Source organism: Parasteatoda tepidariorum, chromosome 5 (genome assembly GCF_043381705.1).
Source record: "Parasteatoda tepidariorum isolate YZ-2023 chromosome 5, CAS_Ptep_4.0, whole genome shotgun sequence".
NCBI classification, from domain to species: Eukaryota; Metazoa; Arthropoda; class Arachnida; order Araneae; family Theridiidae; genus Parasteatoda; species Parasteatoda tepidariorum.
The window spans coordinates 46,816,257-46,826,416 of NC_092208.1; the positions used below are offsets into that span (position 1 = coordinate 46,816,257).

The 10,160-nt window shown below is 29.6% G+C and overlaps 1 protein-coding gene across 1 annotated transcript in view; it reads right to left on the reverse strand.

Moving 5' to 3' along the window:
- The window catches only part of LOC139425705 (fibropellin-3-like), a 76,713-nt gene extending 74,102 nt beyond the window's left edge, over positions 1 to 2,611 (reverse strand). Inside the window, exon 1 of the mRNA XM_071181410.1 lies at positions 2,578 to 2,611. The gene's annotated coding sequence lies outside the window, so the exon portion shown is untranslated. The remainder of the gene's footprint in view (positions 1 to 2,577) is intronic.
- Positions 2,612 to 10,160: the final 7,549 nt, after the last annotated feature.

Here is a 10,160-nt window from a genome sequence, read left to right on the forward strand (position 1 = left end):
CGCGCGAAGTCGAGCACTTTACGGTAGCACAGTTTAACGAGGACCAATACCGCACACCCTCGGTCCCTACGCAGACTGATCCAAGTGGTCACCCACCCGCACACTGACCGTAGCCAGTGATGCTTGACTTCGGTGATCTGCTGGGAACCATGTCTTAAGGATCAGTCCACTGCGGGACCTTACTGTGTTCTACTGCTTTAACTATTATAAATCTTGATAGGGGTCACTTGACCTATAGTTTTAACTCCGTTAAATTTTTTATTCATGGGTTATTTTGTGTTGTTTTTGTAGTTCTTTTTTCATGAAGATCCTTTGACCCTGATGGAGAAAGTCCTGTTATAACATTTTTAGCTGTCAGTACTCACAAATACTGAATATGTCATACTGTTTTATGTTTTATTTGTTCTCTCATACAATCTTACTCGCCCGCCATGTACGTAAGCTGTTGCATGTACATTATGTATTTTTTTTTGTACTGTTTCTTGCATTTCAATAAACATTTACCCGTATGCCCTAAATTAGGGCAGGTCGGGGTTAATTTTCTCATACAGTGTGCATAATGTAACTAAGGGCAGAAGATTTTGTAATCGCCTTCACGTGGACATTTTTTTTTAAGATGCACACTGCAATAATGTTCTTTATTCCCTCAAAATAGTGTGTCCTATCAAAATAGTTGGGTGTGAAAATGAAAGTTGCTATGTTAAAATTAACCAGTGACAGTGCGGGAAGATACATAATATTAATACAGGGCTTTGACGAATTATAACCTGTTGATGGAGAACCAACTCATTCTGTTCTTAGTTGTGTTCAAGATTATCGCAAATTATTTCCACATTGCAAAATTATTTTCACATTTAAAAAGAACGTATTTGTATCAGCTTTGAGTTCTGCTTTGACAACCGTATGGAAATATTAATTTAAATATAAGTAAGGAATTTATTGAATGCAATGTATCAACTTATTAATCCTCCTTGCCTGATCTGTTCAAGATCCATCATTGAAAAATTGGAAATTGAAAGAGGTGGTGAGGGTTAACTATACCGATAAAAAGGTTAAGGACTAAACCGTTAAAAATATTTAACTTGTAATATTTTTGTCGGCATTTGAAAAATTTTATTTTTTACATTTCTGCAACTTTTGATTAAACAAAACGAATGAGTTTCGAAAACGTAGCTTTGAAAGTTAGTAGTTTTGGTAAGGAAATTGCTTGTGACATCAAAAGGGAGGGACACGCTGGGACATCAATCAATAAGGGAAATGCTTTTGGCATCAAAATTTAGAAACACTATCAATAAGAAGAATTTATTCTTCTACGAAATTCTCTAATCTTCTTATTCCATGAAACTAATCTGTCAAATTCCAAGTATTAAATGAAATAATATAAACTTAATGATTGTAATTGCAAATCTGTTTTAAATTATGAAACGTCTTTGTCTCTGATATATCTGCAAGAGTGAATAATACATGTAAATTTTTTCAGCATGAAGTTCAAGTTATGAGTTTCAGCACAATTCCGTGGTAACCTCGTATAATCTCGATGTTAATAGTACAACAATTACAAATGTATATATTTCTAATATCGTTATTGCTAGGTAAAAGCAAAATAAAAAGAAAATAACGATTTATTAATATCATATCTTTCAGAATTGTATATTTTAAATATAATTTTCAACAAAAAAAAATTGCTAGCTGCAATCACTAATTATAAACGTGCCTGTAATGTTTCGATGTGAGAAATGGAGGAATCTTTTATTCACTGTTCAATGAAATCTATTATTTTAAGTTTTCATTATGATTAAGAAATACTAACTGATATGTCTCAAAATGTTGAGCTTGCTGTTTTTCATTTTAGCAAATTTTATTTTTGAAACAGAAATAACTATCTATAAATCTATAATATGTATTTTTGAACCTTTGTAGAAGTAACAAAAGTATCCCAATAACAGCTTATTATTTGAAAAAAAGTCAATTAACAATTGACACAAACAATTAAATTAAATAAAATATAGAAATGAATATGCATATAAATATGCGTAAAAACATTCTTAAATCTTGAATAATTCTTAAAATGCGTTAAAAAAAAATTTTAAATATTTTTTTTTTCAAATTTTTGTTTATTTGCAATTTGATAAAAATGAAGTTAACAACAAATATTAAAATACATTTTATTATAATTTAATCTCCGTTTTCTAGCTACATGTTTGCAAATTCCATAACTTTTTTAATAATTATTGTTACTTTTAAAATGCGTGAAAAATTCAAATTATTTTTATTTAATAGAAAAAGTTCTTTTATTTTTCTCTTTTTTTCAGCTCTAGAAACATAGCTCAGATTTAAATTTTAACATAAGATGCACCAATAAACATATGTTTAAGCTTCTAATAATTCTAATATGTGTGAGAATTTATTTAAGAAAAAATCAACAGCTTCTTTTATTTTTTGTAATTGAACAAAATGGAATGCAACAATGTAGTAAAGATATTCCTTATTTATAATTATCCAAAAATTGAAACTTTTTTTTTCTTCAAGAAAACGTGCAAAAGGTATGAAAGTTTCAAAGAAAGATATCTTCCCTACCTGTTGCAGCCAAGGAACTTTTCTCCCTCTTCCAGTGACAAATAAAGATAGAATGAGGAGAGAAAGACTCTTAAATGGGAAACTCCTGAATGCGTATTGATTAAATAGGAAGGTTCGGCTTAGATTGCACGTGCGCATAGGATCAATTTCCCTTCTTTTGATAGAAACTCAAAGAAACCTAAAATTCTATTTTCAGTTATTTAAAAGTCGCCAAAATATCCTTATTTGTACGTAACATAATATTTTGATATCTTTTTTTTTAGGATGCTACGTATTAGAGGAGTAGGTTACAGCAGAAATTGTGAGTATAATTAAAGTAATATTTCTGTTTCTTCCTCTCTCTCTCTCTCAAACTTCATATGATTTCATATAAATTTCACTTTTTTTTAATTTTTATTTAAGTTATTTAAAAAATATCATCATGTGTTTCATTAAGTATAGGTTTTATTGACGTTTTAAGTTTTTGATTAAATAATTGAGTTATTTGTTCGGAACTAAACATTTGAACACCAAGCGTGAATTTATGGGCTCATATTTATATAAAAATTGCAATCAAAAGTAATGTGACATCTATATCTTCGTACTGTTTATCATTTTAATTAAACTTTTTAATAATAGTTTCTATATTCATGTAAATATGTGTACTTGTTTTCATAAACTTGATTACTGACACTAAGAAAAAAGAAGCCTTATAAAGTAACTGTCATTCTCGTTTTATAATAGTATTTTAAAATGTATTATGAATGTTATTTTTTAATATAAAGTTTAAATACAATAGTTTTTTTTAAAAAATCAATCTTATGTTATTCATTTTCAATTAAGAAAGATTATTTAAATCCTATACACATTTCGTTTTAATGAACATGTAATAAAATTTTCAACCATTCCGTTGTTTTGGGTACTCAACTTAATGCTACATCTTGTTTTGCTGTGCTGAAACTAGAGCATTTATAACGTACCATGATATACTATGTTTAGACATATAAAAGTATATAAAAAAGCCAATAAACAAAAAGATTTAAAATTCAATAAGTTACGAGTTATAGTACTAATTATAGAATTATTGGAGTTATTATTTGTAAAATTTAAAAAAACAGACATGGGAGCTGCTTTAGAGTTCACGAAAATGCAGACCTAGAATGGACAGTTTATGTACTAAAAGGGAGTTATTTTGCTAGTGAATTTAACCTCGATCTTATTTACTTTAAACCCAACTTGTTTAAAAATTCTTTAAGTTTAAATGATTTTTCCACTGTTTTTTTATTTCGTTTTGCTTGAAATAATGACCATATGTCTTTCATTATAATAAAATTTAATTCTGTCACAATATTTTTTTTTTCTTTTTTGAAATTAAAAAAAAAAATCTTAATATCATCGTCAAGGTTTACCAAGATTGTTTTTTTTCAACTCCTTTAACCAAAATAATTGTCTTGGATAGTTTGTATCTCACAAATTGCACGAATAAGCAAAAGTAATGGAGGAATTTAATTTCACGAAAAAATGTCGAAAATCAAAGCTCAAGATATAATAAAAAATAGCTTCGAGAAAAATAGTTAACACTTCTTTTAAGACAAGACCTGATTTTTTTAATAATGATTTTACTAATCTCTCCACAGCTATTATGACACTTTCAAAAAACATTATTGAGGTTGAAAAATCAATAACTAATATTTTACTAAGAAGAATATGAAAGAACTATTTATGAATTTCTGTCTTTTAAATTATATTTCAATTGAGTCAAATTGCTGATAGGCAAGAGCTTTTGAAAAATGAAAACAATATATACATAAAAATATAAGACAAATAAAGTAAGATCCAAGATTACGCACACTTTTTCGGAGAATGGCAATTAGTTATATTTTGGCAAGCATCTACAGCATTTTGTTTAAAATTAAAACAGAGATTTGCTCTAAATTACATAAAAAATGAATAATACTTTACATCAAGCCACATTGCTGGCAAAATCTTTCCTATATGACAATTTAAACGAGGCTTACAGTTTTGTTGTCGATGAAGTATTGGTTAATTTCTCAGAAATTTTCCCCAAAAAGAGTTCGTCCTAATACATATTTTCTGAATTGGATTCAGAATTACATAGAGGTTATTAAAGATTATGAAAGATTTTATCGACGCAAAATTAAATTTGTTCAATCGTGCCATCAATTTATATGAATATTCTAAGATTTCATAATTTGATGCTGTAACAATAGGATGAGTTTTATTACAACTGTCAAATATCTACACCAGTTGCAAACTATCACATATCTTGATTTCAGATGATACAGAGATCCAGTCCGCTCAAGCGGTCATCTCACTCCGTCATCGGTCATGTAGCGCCCGTAGGTAATTGTGTCAAATGCCGTGAAAGATAACTGTATCAATAAGGAAGGCAGTTGGCGGCGTAAACTATTAAGTTTTAGCACATAGTACTTATTCGTGTATACGCCGCCTTTGAGTATACACCATAAACAATACACCACCGTTTACTAAAGATTATATTTGTGATCGAACTTCCAACTATGGATATTTTTGGTGAATGACCGTCTATCTTTGAAGTTTTGAGATTTTTTCAATTTCCATTGCCGAGTTCTGTTATTAGTTTTCATGTAATTTATGAACTATGTTTCAAATTTCTCTTAGATAATAATAATTTTGCTACTGAAGATCGGCACTTTGTGGTAAGTACTGGAAAATTTATATCCATTTCTATTAAAACCGATATCTGCAGTACATTTAATGGATGCAATTATCAGTAAAGAATTATTAATTTGTGATAACTGGCACTGAGAAATTTAAATTCAATGTTATTATAACAGATATCTGCAGTACATTTAATGGGTGCAATTATTAGCAATGAATTAATAATTTGGGATCAAAATAATTTAAAATTTTCAAGGAATATAACTAAGGTTTTTTCGAAACTGCCACCAGCGACTGTCATTAACCCATTCTATTTAATATATTTTTTAAATTGACTTCAATAGTCTAATGATTTCTGATGGATTGACAATTCCAGTCTTCAATTTTCAATTTTTCCGTTCTTTATGGTAATGGTTCATCATAAATATTTTCAAATGCATAGTATCTATTACCACACAGTTTGCAAAAATATAAACTAAAAAGTAAATTTAACCGAATAAATGGTTTTCCATGGCATGCTCCAAATATTCATGTTAAAATTTCCAAAATGCTCCTTAAAACTATGAGTCTTCTTGTCACATAAAATTGCTTCAGAAGTTTTGCTTAGTTTGATTGAACATTTTTTAAAGTTATAGCAAAAAACGCAAGACAGAAAAAAAGTTTTTTCTTAAATATATATATATAAACATTTTTGTATTTGAATAAATATTTAAGCTAGGATTACAAAGTTTTAAACATTTGTTGGCATACTTAGTGTCCAAAACCATTTATATATATATATATATATTGTTTGTAACTTACTGCGGGCCCTCAAACCTCTGAGAGCTCTAATCTTTATTGATAAATGTGAGAAATTGCACAACCTAAACACCTTCAAAGTAACTATAACAAAGGGACAAAGAGAAAATTGGCCAAACAGAAGTTTTCAAGCGTTTTAAAGATACTAAACTCAGATAGATCAAGCCATGGTTGCCTGCTTTATACACCTTTTTTGAGATTTGCCTATTTATTCACATTAATGACTGGAGTTCCTTTTAAATCCGATTAACGGCTTAAAAACTCTTTTCAGTTTGAAAAACAGATAGCAAGAATATACATCCAGTATTATTGTGCCTCACTAGATCTACACTCCAGAGTGGTCAGCAGAACAGCGATACCATACAGCTAGCAAAGCCCATCGAATTCATCACAATTAAAACAATCATAGAATATTGGAGTCTTCATTGCCGTGGGTTATTGACCTAGCGGGTTCGATATCGTTGTGCTGTATTTCTCATTTTTGTGCTCTCTGGTCATCCATCTAAAACCATTCTTTGTTTTTAAGCCAAACTTTGCATTCAGGAAAGGAGCCTGCGTATCTAAACCAAATTTATTTAGTGCTACAAATCCATGGTAACTGTGGCATTCGAACTCGCCTCCTTCATTTTAAATAGCAGAAACGAGGAAAAGTGTGGTCTCTGTAAAATGATTAAGGAGGTCTATGTAAATCAATTAAATATTTTTTTAAAAAAATACTAATCCATGTATTCATTTATAGTTACACACACCTGCAGTCTTGTGTGCTTATTACAAAGTATGATTTTTTATAAACACTTACCAAGTTAGACAGATAGCCCGAATTAAAGAAGGACATTAAAAAGATGCATCTGGTACAGATAGTGGATTTGAATCCCGCTTTATCCCAGGATAAAGCCAGGATTATCCAGGATCCAGGAATTCCTTTGCAACGTCCTTCTCTGTCGTGCGCTATCTGCTCTTCCATGTGACATAGGCTTATAAGCCGAAGCAAACAAGCCTGCATATTTATGTATAACAATAAATATGTAGATTTAAATAAATCGATATTTTCAAAGTTTTGGTGGGATTCAAACTTACTACCTCCATGCTTCCATTTTAGGATAGTGATAAAGAATGTATGTGTAATATTTAAGTTACTAATTTGGACAAGCCTTGTTCAGATATTTGCATCATAACAACACAGCAAATTATTTTTCAGATTTTTTCTTTCTTTTTAATTATTTTATTTTCTGTCAAAAAAAACATTAATAATTAATCAATTGGTTTTAATGAGAATTCTGCAGTCGTGCACAGAACTAAAAGGCATATACCGACACAATCGAAATATCAGGTTGAGTAAAAAGTTTTCCGCCAAAAAAAAAACAATCCTGTAAAATGATGAATAGATAGAAAATCAGCAAAGTTAATGAGGATAGTAATCTCCATTCAAATCAACAATAGTCTGCCAACGTTTTGGCAACTTTTCAATCCCTTCTGCGAAGAACTGGGAGGTGCGCGAGTCCAGAAAGCGATCAACCTCATTTATGATCTCGTCATATGACCGCGTTTCTTCTGCTCTTGTCTTCAGCAGTCAATTCGTGAGGCACCCAGCGGTTAAACTTAAATGTTAAATTTATGCGTTTGAGGGCATTTACTATTGTTTTTTGGCAAACAAAAAGCTCTAACGCAATGGTTCGTGTTGAAACATTTCTGTCTTGATCAATAATTTGCTTTAATTGGTCACAATCAATCTCAATAGGGCGGCCAGAACGTGGTTCATCATCAATGTTGAAATTTCCACTATTAAACTTTCGAAACCAAACTTTTACTGTATCATAAGAAACAGTATTGAAACCTAAACTTTCACACATTTTCTTGTGGCATTCAGTTACACTGAGTTTAGTTCGGAACTCATAGTACATAATCGTTCTGATCTGCTTACGTGATATCTCCATTTGAAACACTTTTCTGGTGCACAAGATGATAAAGTTTTGACAAACAAATTACACAGTTGTGTAGTTCCAACTTTCAGCTTTAAAATGCAAAAGCCCATTTAAGAAAAGGTTAACTACCACGGGAATGGCTGCTGCTGGCACGGAAGTATCTCCCTTGGCGGAAAACTTTTTACTCAACCCGATAGTTGAAATAATATATTTTTTAAAATTATTTTTCGAATCCTTTATCGGGAACTTCATTTCATTAGTCGTATTACGTTATAAAGTTTTTTTTTTTTAAAAATTGATTTTTCAGACCAATTCGATCAATTTCGATCAAATTTTGTATTTTGCCATGTAAAATTACTTTCTTTCAAATAATTTGAATAACTGTACCCCTTATTATTCACAATTTTCTTACTATTGTTAAATCAAATAATAAAAAAATAAATCCGTTTTTCGAATGGAATAATCTTTGGATAAACGAAATTTATAATTTGTGCAAAAATGTTTCAATTTGCCCAAAAGTTCTCAAACTATGGCGAAATATGCAACAAGTTAAAATTAAGGTATTCAAACAGTGGAGAGCTGTCTTGGCCAAACTATTGGGACCATATTTCCTAGATTGCGGCTACCCTTTATATTTTGGTGGTTAGAAATCTGATTCCGTCAAAAAAAGGGTACGCTTATTTAGAAAAAGTATGTTTTTGCATATGATTTCGCAGTTTAAAATTGAGTAAACACTAATGAATGAGCATATTTGAGGTAATCTCTTCGAACCATGAAGTTAGAGTCATAGAACATGATAATTCGATCAATAAATCAAAAGTTATTCAATGTGTTCCGTTTTTTTTTCGAATTGTACATGATTCATTTTCTTTCTATTATTATGGATTACCGGCAAAAAAGAAAAAAAAACTTTTATGAAATTTATTCAAATTTAGTAAGAATGTATACGTTTTTAAAAAGAGTCAAATATATTTGTGAAATAAAATATCAGCTTTATGGTTATTATTTTGTTAAAAACACTAAAATATATTCACAAAGCTAAAATTCATCATTCGTTATATTTTGTTAGACAGTATTTGTTTGCAAAAGTTCAATGTGATCAGGTTTCAATTTGTTCTTTTAAAACATTGTGCAGACTGGTAGCTTACTTTAGCTAGATTAAAATAAAGGTTTCTTTATAAAACTCCATGAAAAACCGATTCTTTTGTTTACATTTATAAAAGTGTAGTTTGAAGCTCGTTTTGAGAAAAAAAACTTTTTTTTGGATTATAAAATTGAAAATGTAGCAACAAATTTTTAATGTAAAAGTCTGCTTTAAACTTTATATTACTTAGGAAAAATATTGCAAATAAAAACGCATTTTTATTTTCTATGATCACTTTTCAAAAATGGTTAGATACTTTTTAGTTACGCTTAATAATGTATTAAAACATAAATATTATCTAGCATTCCCGCCTTATATAATGTAAATATTATTTAAAACACAAATAATAATGAAAAAATTCTATGCGAGTTCAAAACATAGCTAAAAATTAAATACCAACAAGCATTTTTTCTAAACTTCCCTTAAGAATTATCAATAAAACAAGGTAAAAAAAAAATATTTTTAATTTGAAAATAAATTATGTGATCAGTTTGGTAGCTAACATGAAATTTTACGTTTGGTGACAGTCGAGGATGCACCTTTCATGAAGATCAGGGCCTGATTATCGCCTAGGCCCAATAGGCATGGGCCTAGGGCCAACACTTTCTGGGGCCCTAAAAAATAAGTAAAAAGTCCACAATATTACTTTTTTTAAATATTGAACGAAACAGTTTTTCTCAAAAAAGGCATTCTTTTTAAATTTCAAATTTTCTTTCTATTGTGAGAAACCAAACTCGTGTAAACATTGCACTTATCAAATTCGAAAGTACAGCTGAATTTTAATTGGAGCAATTTTCATTCCAACGGCTTAAGCAAATGCAGCGAGAATGCATATTCACAAAGTCTTATAAGTGATTAGTGTCAACAAGAACTAAAAGCTTATTCTTAACAAATATGTAAAGCTGTAGATGGAAGGTTACAATATTTAAAATAATTCAGCCAATCAGTGACTTTTAGCAGAATCACTGATTTCACTTGTTTGTGGTCACCAAACTATTTCTATTTTCGCACAACATTTTATATTTTGCTTTAATATTTAGATGCATAAACTTTATCTTAGAAAAATAATCTTCAATTGT